Source organism: Kogia breviceps, chromosome 1 (assembly GCF_026419965.1).
Source record: "Kogia breviceps isolate mKogBre1 chromosome 1, mKogBre1 haplotype 1, whole genome shotgun sequence".
NCBI classification, from domain to species: domain Eukaryota; kingdom Metazoa; phylum Chordata; class Mammalia; order Artiodactyla; family Physeteridae; genus Kogia; species Kogia breviceps.
The window spans coordinates 180,957,528-180,972,216 of record NC_081310.1 but is presented as its reverse complement, the minus strand read 5'-3'; the positions used below and the strand labels follow the sequence as shown (position 1 = coordinate 180,972,216).

Here is a 14,689-nt window from a genome sequence, read left to right as displayed (position 1 = left end):
GATCTCTCAGGGACCCCTCCCTCAGCATTGCAGTTGCTTCCTCTTTCAGGTCTAGGGCGTCGGGGCACCTTTCTAGGAGCCTTCCCCCCAGCAAGAGAAGAGGCACGAGGGGCCCCTGGGAAAGAGATGGGACTGGGGGGCTGTGAGCAATACCCAGAGGCCCCCCCCCAGTCTCCCCAGCCCTAATGCAGGCAGAAGCAGCTCAGCCTCTAAATCACTCCCCTCATGCTGCCCTCTGAGGCGGATTCTGTGCATCTGTAATTAGGGGGTGGAACAGATGGTGGAGATTCCGTTTAAAATCATGCATCTAGTAAAGTAACCTTCACTGTCGGAACTGACTCCCAGGGAGACCAAGCCCCAAGCCCGGATCTGGGGGGGTGGGTGGGAGGGGAAGCATGTCAAGCCAGCACCTTCTCCATCTTTTTTCCTGAAGCTCCAGGTCCAGTGTCCTCCTCAGGTGAGCCCAAGAAGAGGGGGGATTTGGCAAGCACCTGAGAAAGTGCAGGCTGGGGGTAAATCCCCCTGCCCAGGACATTCCCCCCCCATACACGCCAGAGTCAGGGCAGGGCTGGTACTCAGAGTTCTTGGCTGACACACCAGGATGACCAGGTGCCAAGAGCCCCCAAAGAGGCCCCAAACCCCCAAAGCCCAGGCCAGGGTGCCCAGAGCACAGGGTCTTGGGTGGGGCAGCTTTGAACCAGATGTACAGCCTCACTGTCCAGGAATGAAAGGCCTGGGGCAATGAGGGGGGGGTGGAGATGCCTCCCCAGGCAGAGGAGGCTCTGGGAAGTGGGGGAGGACCAGGCAGCCGAGAATGAGAGAGAGCACAGAAGAGTGGGCCAGTCTGTCTGCAAGGCTGAGGCTATCTGGGGGGGGGGGGAGGTTTGGGGGGAGGGAAGCTGGGGAGGACAAGGTGGGGTCTGGGAGCAGTGATGGAGAGCGCTGAGGAGGGAGGCTGTGCTGGAACACGAGATGGTGGGAGTGCGGGGGGTGAAGTGTGGGTGCAGGGCGGAGCTGCTCTGAGGGGTGACTGGGCTGGGGCCGCTTGTGTTTGCGTATGAGTGCGGGACTGGTGTTTGGAGAGGGGTGGGGGCTGTCCCTGGGCCCTTGGATGGCTGAGGAAAGTACAGGCGCTGGAGCTTGCTGGGGAACGCACAGAGGACTGCTTGTTTGCGGAGGTGCTGGGATCTGGGGTGTGCGTGTGCGTGTGCGTGTGTGCGGGGTGCACATGCACGTGCACGGCCTGGAAGGTATGAGAAGCTGAGGGGACATTACTGTTCAAAGATGCACCGTGTCTGTGTGTTTGAGGTAAACGGTCTGGCTGCAGGGGTGTCCTCCTCTATGTGGGCGTTGAGGCGGTGTGTGTACGTGTATGTCGCAGGGAGAGTTTGGAAAGGTGTAGGGGGCTGTATCGGTGTGTCTGGGGACGTGCTGAGCTGCAGCGGAAGGAGACGCTGGGGCCGTCGGGAGAGTCTGTGGGTGTCTGGTTAGGTGCTGGGGCTCTGAGAGCCTGAGTGTGTGGAAGGTATTCGGGCTACAGTAGGGTCCTGGGTGTATCTGGGGAGGTGCTGGGGTTGGAGGAGGAGTTGATCTGTTTTGAGGATGTGGTAGAAACCTTGTGTGTGTGCTGGGGTGTCTGGGGGTATATTGGGGGTCATAAACATCTGGGTTTTGGTTAAGTACTAGGGCTGTAATATGTGTTTGGGTGGGTAGGCATGTGGTGGTTGTGTGTTTGGGGGCGTGCTGGGGCTGTGTGTTTAGGGGTGCTGGAGCTGTGAGTGGGGAAGCGGTTGTGTATTTAGGAGGTACAAGGGGATGGAGTTGGGTCCCTGTGCCCAGACAGGTGATGGGGCTGCGGGGTGAGGGCGAGTGCCCCTCTGAGGAGGTGAAGGGCAGACTCCTGGCCTTTGCTCAGGGGCCCACCTGGGGGCTGCCCGCTAGAGCCCCTCTGCTGGGGGTGCCCGCCCACCCCCAGACCCCACGTCCGGGTGTCGAGACAGGCAGTCCATCTGTCTCTTCCTGTGCCCAGGCCGAAGGAGCAGAGCCGCCTCCTCGCTCCCTGGGGGGCTGCAGCGGATCCCAGCCCACCCATCTGCCTTCAGATGGTCAAGGCAGGAGCCTCCACAAAGCTGCCTGGAGGGCATCCCTGTGTTTGAAGAGGCACGGGCTGGGGGGTGGGGGGAACCGCACAGCAAACGGTCCTCATGGAGGCTCCTTTGAAAACCACTGACACCAGGAGAGAGGAAGAGGGAGGACAGGGGCGGGTATGTCTGTCCTTGTGCGTCTGTGCGGGTCAGCGCCCAACTGTGTGCCTTGGAGCCCCTTTGCATGTGTTCATGCCGGTGGCCTCTGTTCAAGCAGCATCCTTGCCTTGGAAAACAGCCCTCCAACCCAGGCTACGAGCTCACAGCCTCACACAGGCAGCTACCCCCTCATCCATGCACCCTGCCTACACTACACTCACACGCAAACACCCCCCACACCTTCACATCTGCAGAACACTGCACCCTGGTACACATGGCCCTCAGCCCCAGGGTCCTAGTCCTTCACATGTGTACGGCCATGACACACACCCGCACACTGCAAAGCCACGTACAGCCACATGCACCTGTCACATATACATGCCTCCACACAGACATACCCGACAAGTAGCTGTCACACCCACACCCACACACTCCACACACCTTGGGGAGTGGATCTCCCTGTCACACCCATATCCCACCTCATACGCACTCAGTCTCTCTCACACACATTGTAACAGACACTCACCATCCCTTATACCTGTACATACGTGCACGTTTGTACATGTGCACACACACACGCTCACCAGCTCTCAGATCTTTCACACCAGCCAATTTCTCTGTGTCCAGGCCAGGCCCTGCAGGAGGGCTGCCACCGGCTGAAAGAGTCTCCTGCCTCCCTGCCCTGCCAGCTAGGTCAGAGTTGGGGACATACCCCCGCCACCGCCCCCATGACACCATGGCTCCCTGGGAACCCTGATCTTCCCCTCCAGAGAGGAAGAGTCCTCTCTCTGCTCTGGGGTGACTGCCACTGTTGTGTGAGAGTGTGACTGTGTATGTGTGTGTATCAACGTGTTTTGAGAAGCCACGATGAGGCCTGTGTGTCACTGCCTGCGTGGGTAAGAAAGCATAGGGACAGGTTCACGAGTTATGTTTGTGAGATTCAAGGTAAGTGTGAGAGCAGAGACATGTATGCCACAAAATGTGTATTTGTGAGTGTGTGTGAGGCCAGGCCCCTGTGGACAGGTGTGAGTATGGTAGGGTGCACTTACACGAGGAGACACACAGTGAGCGTGAGTGGGGAGTATTCTGGGATATTTTCTGAGACAAGAGGTACGTACATTTGTGAGTAGGGGTCAGGGCTAGGAGAGGCACCCTCCGCAACTCCCTCCCCCTACAAAGAGATCAGGGGAGAGGGGTCTCTGGTGTGTGTGTGTGTGTGTGTGTGTGTGTGTGTGTGTGTGTGTGTGTGTGTGTGTGTGTGTGTGTGTGTGTGTGTGTGTGTGTCTTCCTCTCTCTCTTTCTCCCTGACCTCTTTAGCAGCTGGAAACTGAGCCGGGGGTGGAAGGAATGGAGACTTGGCTGGCCTGGGGGTTTGGGGAGGGAAGCAGGAGAAAACACCTTCCAGATTCTCATCAAATCCTTGTTTGTGGTTTGTAGCCTTCAGTCTCGCCTCTCTCTTTCTCTCGGTCTGGATTTCCCCCTTTCTTTATCTCTTCCCACCCCTCCCTCTCTCCCCCATATCTCTCCTTCTCCCATCTCAGTCACCTTGTCTCCCCCCTTGGATCTCCCTGTCTCCAAGTCTCTGTCTCTCTCTGTCTGTTTCTCTCTCCCCAGGCCCTTCCATTTTTCTGACTCCTGTCTCTGCCAGCACCTCTGTATGTCCGTCTCTCCCAGTCCTGGTCCATCTGTCCGTCTCTCTCCGTCTGCCTGTGCGTGGGTGTCTCTGTCCATCTGCTCCGCCACCCATCTGTCTGGTTGTCTGTGCTAGTCCTTCTAAGGGTGCCCACTCGCTCACCAAGACACCCTCCCCCAGGTCAGCAAAGGCCTCTCCTGGCTCAGGGGGCGGGGAGGGGGTGCGGAGCTGCAGCTTCTGGAAGCTTCAGTAGCAGCTGGGCTGAGCTGGGAGTTCGGGGCCAGCCAGCTGCAGAAGTGGCCCCTCCCCTGGGCTCCCAAGCCAAGGACCCCAGAGCAGAGAGAGGAGAAAGCAGGGCCTCACTGCAGCTGAGTCTGTGTGTGCGTGCGTAGGGGGAGGCAGGGGGCCTCACTTTGCCTTCGCTTCACTGTTCCCCCCAAAGCCAGGCCCTGCAGGAGAGGAAGCTTCAGTGCCCACCTCCCTCATCCCGTCACCAATGGAAGAGACGCTGGGGATCCAGGAGGAAAGGGCTGGGGGGTGCCAGGCCTTGGGCGAAGCCATAGCTTCCTGTTAGATGGGTGGGAGGGGGGGCTCCTTCCCCCCTCCCTCCCAGGCAGTCCCTGGGGATCCCTCCAGTTCTGGTCCCAGCTCCAGACACAAGGGGCCCCATAGGCAGTTCTCAACAGCTCCCACAGGGACCATTCCTACCTCCCAGCTGCCCCAGAGCCTCGGACCCACAGGGATAAGGCGGAGGGGCGTGGATCACACGGGTGTCTCCTCCCTCCCCAAATGGAGGTTGGCTCTGGACATCTGGAGTTCGTGGCCCTGTCTACGCCCTGGCCATCCTGAGAGGCCCCAGGCAGTCCACCTACCATTGCCAGCCCAGCACCACACACACACACTGCACCCCAGCACTCGTGGCCCACCACCAACACTCCCTGGCCCAGCAACTCTGAGGGCTCAAGAGGAGCCCTACCGCGGAGACCTGCACCCTACACTGACTGGTGGCAGCCTCCAGCAGGGCCCCCGGCACAAAGCCAGCAGCTGGAGGAGGTACCCCTCAACACTTCCCCGGAGGCTCTGTTCCTCCCTCTCTAAGAAGAGCTCACAGTCCAAATCCCACAATAGATGGGGAAACTGAGGAAAGGGTGGGATGACACAGTCAGTCATTCTTCCTGAGACCCTGGGGTGGGAGCATAAATGAGGAATAGGGAATGAAAAGGACGCCGCAGGGGCAGAATCTGGCTCCTTCCTGACCTGCCACGGGCAAAGTCCATGTTGGCTGCACAGCCCTGCACAGCCCTACTGCTGGGCCAGGGCCAGGGGCTGGCTCCCTCCCTCTAGAGCTCTCCTTGCCCCTGGCTGGGCCCCCTCCCTCTCCTCGCTTCTGAGCAGCCCTCCCTGCCCTCTCCCTCCCAGCTCTGGCGCTCTCATCCTCAGCTCTTGGAAGCCTGACTCACTGTTTCCCCTCCTCTCTCCCCTCCCTCCCTCTCTCTCCCGGCAGCGGCGCCTCCCCCTCCCCTGGGGGGGCTCTGGCCACAAGGGTGCCCGCCTGCTCCTCTCCCCAGGCTCTGGCCCCCTCCGCACCCAAGAGGCCCCCTGCAGCTGTTCCAGCTCTCTAACTACAGAGAGGTGGACGGAAAGAGCCTACGTCCCAGGCAAGCGAGGGGAGGGGGCCCCTCTAGACTGGATTTCCTCCAGTCAAACAAAGTGGGGGGGGGGGATCCAACCGGATGACACCCCTGGTGTCTCTAACGGTCCTAATGTTCCCCGCTTTTACAAGCCCGGTGCCTCCTGACACAGAGCGCCCACAACCTGTGGGGCACTGTACCTGCCTCAGGCTCCGCCCCCAGGTCCAAAGAAGAGCTCGGCTCTGTTCCCAGACATTTGGGGAGTGGGGAGACGCTGCCCTGGGGCAGGAGCATTAGTCAAGTGACCCCTGGAATCCCCCTGTCTCCCTGTTCTCCCTCCTCCTGTGGGAGAGCTTCCTTCTCTCTCTCTCCCACCTGTCCTCCTCCCTCTTCCCAGAGACATTTGCTTGTCTCTCCTCCAGATACAATCCTAAAAGCATTTGATCTTGGGTGAGAGGCTCTCAGTGCCCGCTCATTTTGGGCTGTGGGGTGGGGGGTGGCACATGCCTAGGCCTTCTTGGTCCCCTGGATGCCATCTCCAGGGGCTGTGATCCTGGCTCTTCTCCTTGACCATTTTCTCTCTCAGCCCCTCATCACTGGCTTCTGTCACCATCTTTTCCTCTTTCCACCTCACCTCGGGCTGTCTGGGTCTCTTTCCTCCCCACCTCCCCCAACTCTCTCCCTGGGGGGCCCATCTGCTGACATTAGCAACAATGTTACCCTTGCTCCCCGCCTTCAGTTCCCAGCTCCACCCCATCCTGGCTTCCCCCTCCCCAGCTCTGTCCCAAGAGACCCAGGGAACCCAGAGGCAGAGCTGGGCTCCATCCCATAATGGTGAGTCTGCTGGACCTCACTAATCACACCAGAAGTGCCTGGGCATCTGGTATGAAGGCATGGCACCCTGTGGTCTTGGGTGGCTGGCCTGAGGCACAGACCTCTGTATTTCACAAACCAAAAAAAAAAAAAAGAAGTTGACTTGGGGTGGGGCGGAGAAGAGGGGAAGTGAGGGAGATCAGGTTTGCCTGGAGGAAGCCCCTGTCCAACGGGGAACAGAGGCAAGAGGAGGTAGTGGCTCGAGCCAGAGCTCCAGGCTGATTGAGAACAAGCAATGTCCCTCTGGGGCTCTGCCAGTCCAGATCAGCACCCCCCAAAAAAGGTCTTCTGCCAGGGACAGTTTGCCCCCCAAGCCTCCAGCACAGCCACACCAAGCAGGTAAAGATCCTGTCTCTTAATCTCCTTTAGAATCCAAATCCATCCTCCCTACAGTACACCTCCACTTAGCTCAGCAGGGGGTTCCATAAGCCTCCCTGCCCAAATCTAACCAGGTGGAATGGGAGGGGACAAAGCCCCCCAGCTCCCAAGCCCCCTCACCAAAGGCCCCATCAAGGGCTGGGGAGCAATGCAAAACAATCCTGGAACCCACACACCTCCAAACTGAGAAGCAACGCTGTCCATCTACAGCACCTGGGGGTGCTGGGGCTCCCTGCCCCCACGACCCTGTTCCTGACCCCCCAGCCCAGAAACCATAATAAACAGCAAGCTCTTTTGCTTTATGACACCAAATTCCTCCAAGCCGAACAGCTCCTTTCATCACTACCTCAGCCATAGATCACATTAAAAACTCACAGAGGGCAACTTAAACACATCACATTTGTTTCTCTCTATATTATTTCAAAAGTAACGGCATTAAAAATGGATTTTACTACAGAAAATAAATATCAACACGTGGGCCGAGAGCCCAGGCAGGGGGAGAGAGCCCACCAGGAGAAGGTCCCTGAGGGCTTGGGCACAGCTTAGGCACTGACCAAGGAGGTGGTTGAGAGGACAGACTACACCCAGGGTGGGGTGGGGTGTGGGGGGAATGCCTGGGGAGGGGGCAATGCCCGCCCACCTGGGCACCTGCCCCAATGCCAGACCAAGAGGGACAAGAGTCAATGGTTTGAACTGGTCCCCAAAGCTCATGCCCTCACTGATGTTTGCAACCTCTGGAGGGTGGGAGCTCTGGGGCAAGAAGTTCACTAGTCTCTGGGGGTTATTCCAACTATTGACACAGCAGAAGAAAAAAATGAATTCAACTTACTATCCAGTTTGATTTTCCATTACTATAAAAATAAATATACATCTGCTCAAAGGAGGGAGATGGCAAGCTGCAGGCACATGCCACCTGGGGGGTCCCCCCCGCAGCTCACCACCACAACCCAGCCTGCCCCTCCAGGCGGCAGGGGTGGGGGCTGTGTGTGGGTGGGGGACGGACCAACTGGTAATCTGTCACCTACAGCCCCAGCTCACACAGCTACACACACCGGGCCACACGGAACAGGAACAAGCCAACAATAGAAACACCCCAAATGCTCCTGGCAGGACTCTGCCCAGGCCCGGGCGCATGCCCCCGCCCCGGCGGCGGCGGCGGCGGCGGCGGCGGCAGCAGCAGCAGCGGACAAAATGTGGCCACCCTGACCCGGAGGCAAAGCTTGTCCTCACACCCTGAGCTCTGCCCAGGGAGCTGGGGCCAAGTCCCGCCTGACACCAACTGGTCCGGCGGGAAACGCCTGCCCAGCCAGACAGGCACAGGCCCCCCAAGGGTCCCTCCTTGCGCTCGGGGGCCAGGCTGGTGCAGCCTGGCCCTACCTCCCAGGGTGACGCCTGGGCCCAAATTCAGCTGGCCCTGCCAGTCAGGCACTGGTGCAGAACGGAGGGCACCAGGCTCAGCCCCTCCCAGTCCAGCCCCAGGGCCCCCAAGCTAGGAGGGAGGGGGGACTCCCCACCCCTCCACATCTGGCCCTGGCCCCCAGGGTCTGCGGTAGAGAATTCCCGCCCCCGCTTCTCTCTCTCTCCCTCCTCCCTCTCAGTGCCCGCTGCCCGCCTCAGGGACGGCCCCAGCTCCCGCCTCCGGCCAGCAAGGCCCACATCCTTCCTCCCTCAGCTGGCCCCTTCGCCTGGCAGGAGGCTGGGGGGTCAGGCTGCTGGGGAACCCCTCCAGCTCCCATCAGTCTTCATCCCCAGCCCCCAAACTCTGGGTTGCTGTCCCTTTTCCTGTAGAACAGGAAACAAGGTTATTTCCTAGACTCAGAGCCAGCCCCCTGCCCCTCTGGCTCTGCCTGGGGACCAGGACCCAGCAGGGGAATGCGCCCTTAGCCAGAAAGCAGAGGGATTCTGCAATTCACCCCCAGCTACCGGCCCAGGGGGCTGACAGCTGTCACTCAGCACCCCACCCCCTGGGGAAGAGGGGGCCGATTCAATCAGAGCCTCAGAGGAAACGCATTGATAGGCGATTATTTATTTATTTATGCAAAAGTGAGCCGACTTTGTTCGCCAGGTAACCGGGCACGCGGCCCAACCCCTACGGCCCTGGCCGCCCCCAAATCCCTCCTCCGCCCCACACCCCCTCCGGGTCATTAGGTCCCCGCCCCTCAACTCCCGGAGCACCAGCAGAACCTTGGGATTTGGGGGTTGAAGGGGAGGGGCTCCTCCCTCCGCAGTCTCCCCCTTTCCCAGGGCCGTTCCTAAAATCCAGCCTTGTTCTCCGCTCCCACGGTCCCCCCCTTCACCCCCCCCCCCCACATTCTCAGCAAGCTGGAGAGCAAATTGCAGTTTTAAATCCAAAGACGGAGGGAGGGGGAAGGAGGAGGGGGCGCGCGGCAGCGTTGGGCGCGCACCTCGCCCCCGAGCCGGGGGAGCCGCGGGGCGGCCAGGAAACCCGAGAACCCCCCCTCCCCGCCCCCCCTTCTCGTCCACCTCCCCCTCCCCCTTCCCGGCGCTGCCTGCCAGGCTTCGAGCCGAGCCCAGCCGAGCCGCGGGCCCCGGTGGAAACAAAGACCGATCGCACCGCGGGCACCGCAGCCACGGGGTCCGGCGGACCGGACCCGGGCGCGCGGAGGGGGCGCGGAGCCCCCCCGGTGCGCTGCACAAAAGAGCCCGGCCGGCCGGTCCCCAGCGGGGGTCTAGGGCTGGGGAGGAGGCGCCACTCACCGGAGTGCTGGGCTGCCGGCTCCGTTGGTCCGAGCCAGGCGAGGGGCTTTGGGGGGCGTCTGTCTTCCGGCCGCGGCAGCGACGCGGGCGCTCGGCAGCTGGGGAGAGCAGTCGTGGTGGAGCCCTGAGCCGCCCGCCGTTGCTGACAGCATGGCTCGCGCCTCGGCTCACATTCTCCGCCGCTAACTCCGCTGGACACGGCCCCCCGCTCCCGCGGCGCCCCCCACCTCGATCACTCCTTCGCTCTCTGCGTCCCCCTCGCTCCCCCCACCGCGCACACACTCTCACAGCCCTGGACACCCCCGCCCCCACCCCCCCCAATTGCAAACCTGGGAGGGAACGCGCCCCGCGTAGTCCTCCTCCTGCTCCTCCTCCTCCGCCCTCCTCCCTCCTGTTCTCTCTGGCTGTCTGTCTGTCTCTCTGACTGTCTCTATCTCTCGCTCCCTCTGCCTTTCTCTGCTCTCAGAGCTGGGTGGGAAAAGGAAATGAGGACAGAAAGCAGACGCTGGCTTTGGGTGGTGGTAGCTGGATTCCCTCTCTCCCTCCCTCCCCTCCTCCCCTCCCTCCTCCTGCCTTCTGCTCTCTCCGCTGCGAGCGGGGCTGAGCGCAGCCTGGCGGGTGGCTCGCTTTGCCCGCCCGCCCGCCCGCCTGTCTGTCTGTCTGGTCTGCCTCGCTCGCTCCCTCCCTCCGTCTCTCGCCCTCGCCCTGCCTGCCTGCCTGCCTGCCTCTCTCCGTCTCCGCCGCCGCCGCCGCTGCCTCTGCGAGCTCGCCTTACCTTCGCCGCTCACCATCCGGAACCCCAGGGGGGAGTGCGCGCGCGGCACGCCGGGACTTGTAGTCCCCGCCTCGGCCGCTCGGCGCGCGGGGCGGGCGGGGCGGCGCCAGCAGCTCCGACGGCGCGGCCGGGACCCTGCAGAGACCCCAGCGCCCGGGCCCCTGCAGCCGGGGCGAGTCCTCTTTTACCAAGGGGTGCTGGTTCTCCCCAAGGATTGGGAACGTTTCCCACGTTCCTAGTCCCCCGCGGGGGCTCTGGCTTGAGCGGAGGTTAGGGGCGGGAGCGAAGGGGCGGGGTCTGCGAAGGGAATGGGAGTAGAATAGGAAATCGAGGGATGAGCTAAAGGGCCTGCTACTTTCTGAGGCATCCCAATTAAATAAGTGAGGAAGAGGAAAGAGGAGAGGACCGGCTCCCTGAATTTGGGGGCGTTCTCCCTTTATGAAAAGGTTTCCTACTGAGTAAAGTGCAAGGGTTTATGGCGAGAGGGCTGCTCTAGAAACCTCAAAGCCCACCAGCACCTCCTCCACACTCAGTGACCCCGTCTCAAGTTCTGAGCTCTGGGTTTAGCGACCCCCACCAAAGCTTAGTTTTTCTAGAAGTCCAAGGGCAGCGAGGGCACAAATTCCTGGATAATCCACAGATCTCTCTCTCTCTCTCTCTCTCTCTCTCACACACACACACACACACACACACACACACACACACACACACACACACCCCTTGCCTTCCTGAATTCGACTAAGCTTTTTCCTTGTGTCAGGAAGCAACATTCTGATTCAACAGTTCAGAGCCCCTGCTGTGCCCAGGGGGCTGGACTCAGCACTTTCACCTACCTCCTCTTCAGGTCACATCTGTTATCCAGCCCCTCGCTCTGGGCCCCCTGCCTGGCCTATCCCCACAGATGGAAATGTGCACTGCCAGGGCCTGGTTACCAAGGGGAGGTATCTGGACAGCCCAGAAAGGAAAACTGCTGCTGCTGCCATTTACTGAGCACCGCAGGGCTCTTGAGTCCTGCAAAGACCTGGTGAAATGGTATTGTTATCATTTCCATTTTAGAGATGAGGGCACTGAGGCCCATGACACCCACTGAAGAAGTGGTAGAGCCCAGCCAGACCAGGATCCGTTTCATTCCAAAGCCCACTGCTTAACCTCTGGGCCGTGGCAGGGAGCTTTCACTCCCCAGGTCTCCGTCTGACCTTCTCTCCCAGTGTCTGTGTGTCCTCCCTTGGCACTTCAATTCGACAAATTGTTAACTGAGGTGTGCAGGGCTCACAGGGGACACGGAGATGAATAATGCATGGTGGCTGTCCAGTCCTCGGTGTCTACCAGCACTGGCCCTGACTGGTCCTGAGCTAGTCCCACTTCATCTGTGTGTCTGACATTCCTTTGTCCAGTGTCTGCTGGCTTTTTTCTGTCTTGCCTCATGTCTGAAGTTTCTTCAGTGGTGCCTTTGTCCTTGGCCCACCTGTTTCTGACTCTTCCTTTGGCCCTGCGGGGTGTTGTGAGGTGATGGCCAGCATGTGACAAAGGCAGGTGGTGTCATTTTGCCAACAGCAGCTCCCTGTCACCACCTTCCCTACACCTCCACCCCTCCCAAGCCCCTCCTCTAGACAGTCTGGAACCTCCAGAGGGCAAAAGAGGGGATCTAGGGGGCACTCTCTGTTGGCCCTTTGCGGGGATTGGGGGCACAGCAGCCATGGGAGAGGTTTAGGGTCTAAATAGTACACCTATTGATCCGGCATCATGGGGCTGGCATGGCCAGCTGCAGAGGCCCCCATTTGGGAGGAGCCTCTCCTTGCAGGCAAGTCCTGGGTTCAAAGATTTATTCATTGAAAGGGAACAATTATAAGGTCAGATATTAATGAAAGCAGCGGTTAAAGTCGTTAGGGGTCCTTTGCACCTCCAAAGCCTGAGTCTAAAGTTATCACAAATAGATGGGACTTTGGCATCTTGTACCCGCTGGTCCCCCACCGGCGAGACTTATCACTGGGGAGCGTAGGAGAGGCCCAGGTTCCCCTTTCTTTTACCCCCTCACAACATCCTTACCTATTAGGCTCTGCCCAAGGGCATGAAGATCCCACCTAAGCTGAAACAAATTTGGGGAGGGAATTGGGTGGGCATACAAGATAGCTTCTGGGAAATAGGGAGCCCCAGGTAGATTGAGATGAAAAGGCATTTGGGAAAGGCATGGGAGGGGAGAGTTTAGGTCATAAGGTGCAAGGTTAGCAGGGCCCATGGCTCCACGAGTGAGAGGGGAATAGAAGTTAGGTGGGGTTATCCATGCATTCCCCTCCCACTCCAGGCTGCTTCAGCGACCCCCTCCCCAGACAGGGTGGGTGCTCTTGGTCCCCAAGGTGTTGGGCATAGCTGGAAACCAAGTATTACAGGGTCTCCCAGTCATTTGGGGGCTGGTCTTTCTCTTGGAGCCTCTTAAAATTGTGTTGGGAGAAGGGGGGTGGTCTCCCCAAACTCAAGCTGAGTCTTCCTGTAGGTGGCTGCTGCCACCTAGTGTCTAGTTGCCATCTCTGCTTCACCAGCCTAGTCTAAAAGGGGGCTACCCAGTCCTCAAAAACAGCATCTGGGGTCACCTCAGGCTGAGCAGGGTAGCCATAAGCTCCCAGAGAAAGCAGACTTGAAGGAGGGGACCCAGGTTCTGGAATAACCTGCATCGTCCCTTTCTGGGTTCTGCTCACTCCAACCAGTTTTGATTCAATGTAAGCAGAAGGTGGTATAGCTAGACCCCAGGAAATAGAGGTGAGAGTCCAGAGGTAAAGTTGTAGGGCCTAAGGGTTTGGAGGCCATGTGGAATAGGAGCCAGACAGACCTGGTTCTTTTTTTTTCAGCTGTGCCAAGCGGCATGCGGGATCTTAGTTCCCCGTCCAGGGATGGAACCTGGGCCCCCTGCAGTGGAAGCGTGGAGTCCTAACCACTGGACCACCGGGGAATTCCCCAGACCTGGTTCTGATTCTGCTTTTACTTGTGTGTCCTTAAACTCTCTGAGTCTCAATTTCCACATGTGTAAAATTGAGGAGTAATTCTTTCTCTGTGTTACAGGCAAAGCTGTTGAGAAGATTTACTGAACACAAGGATGTGAAAGCACTTTGAAAACTGGCATGGGCATGCTGAGGGACTATTAAGTCATGATAATAGTGATGAGAATAACTGAGAGGTCACAGCAGCCTGGAACCAGGCCCCTGGAGCTCCTGGAAAGGGCAGAGTGAAGGGAGCCTTGCCTTCCCTGACTACAGAAGTTCTGGGGTTGGTCCCACTCTTGCAGCTACCTCAGGAAAGGTCTGGATCGCTGGAGAGGGATTCATCCCAGTCCACAGAAGGAGAAACTGGGCCAAAAGAGGTTGAGGGCCTGTCCTGAGCCACTGAGTTACTGATCCAGGAACAAGAGGCCCGTTGGACTGGAGCCATTATGGCCTTGGTTTTCCCCTCCTCTGGATGGGAACGGCTCAGAGCTGGGGCCCAAGAGACCATGGAAGCAGGAAGCCCTCCTTCATTGTGGTACAGTGGGAATCAAGGCCCCCAGGTCCCCATTATCCCTCCTCGTGGGCTAGCCTCCCTGCACTCGCCCCTCCCTGAAAGTCCTCCCACATTCCTCCAGGCAACAGGAAACCCCAGCTGCAGCCCAGACTTCAAACGGCTCCTCCCTCTGGGCAGGGGGTGTGGGAGGAGAGGCCAGAGGCCAGAGGGCAAAGGTCAGCTTTGTTCCTGGCCGAGGTGGTGAGGGACCCAGGGGGAGAGAGAGGGGGGCAGGGTAGAGCCCTTGACAGCCACACTGCGTGTGTGTGCGTGTGTGTGTGTGAATTCCTGTGTCCATCAGGGCGTGCATGGTTCTCACTGTCAGCCTGTGTCTGGGGGTAAATGTGTGTCCTTGGCTTTCTTTTGGCTCAAGGACCTGAGTTATATGTCTGAGTGTATGTCAGTATGTGTTTGTCTGGGTGCTCAGCCTGGGGTCCCACTGTCATGTCTGTAGGTGTCATCACGTGTGTTGATATGTCTGGTTCACAGGCCTGCCCAAAGCTCTGTGTTCTCCTATGAGTGTGACCTGGTGTGGTTCTTTGTGTCCAAGAAGGGTGTTTCTCTCCCACCTCTTCCCCTCCCATCCTTCCTCCGTGTTGGTCACCACGGGGTTCCTTCTGGAAAGTGAATCTGACTCTGTTATTACCCTGCTCAAAATCCTTCAGTGGCTTCCATGGCCCAAGGTCTGGAACCCTAGCCCGAGGCCAATGGCAGACAAGACCCCCTGCCTATCTCGTCATCTTCATCTTTAGCCACTGATCCCCCTCAAATTTTTCACTCCAGTCACACCTACTTAATTGTAACTCTCTGCGCGGTCCCATTTCCTGCCTCTGAGCTACTTAATTCTGTCAAGTCTGGAATGCCCCTCTCTTGCTTGCTTCTTTCTTGCTAGCAAACTTTCACTCATTTT

General features: G+C 59.1%; 1 protein-coding gene across 3 annotated transcripts in view; it reads right to left on the bottom strand.

Annotated features, from left to right (window-relative positions):
- AHDC1 (AT-hook DNA binding motif containing 1) overlaps positions 1-10,276 on the bottom strand; it is a 64,909-nt gene extending 54,633 nt beyond the window's left edge. For 2 of the 3 annotated variants that reach the window (XM_059083943.2, XM_067013980.1), the window contains exons 1-2: positions 9,806-10,039; positions 9,477-9,574 (exon numbers count right to left, since the gene is read on the bottom strand). The gene's annotated coding sequence lies outside the window, so the exon portion shown is untranslated. Of the gene's footprint in view, positions 1-9,476; positions 9,575-9,805; positions 10,040-10,251 lie in introns of those variants that run through there. The other variant, XM_059083950.2, reaches the window with a different exon arrangement.
- Between the last annotated feature and the right edge of the window lie 4,413 nt (positions 10,277-14,689).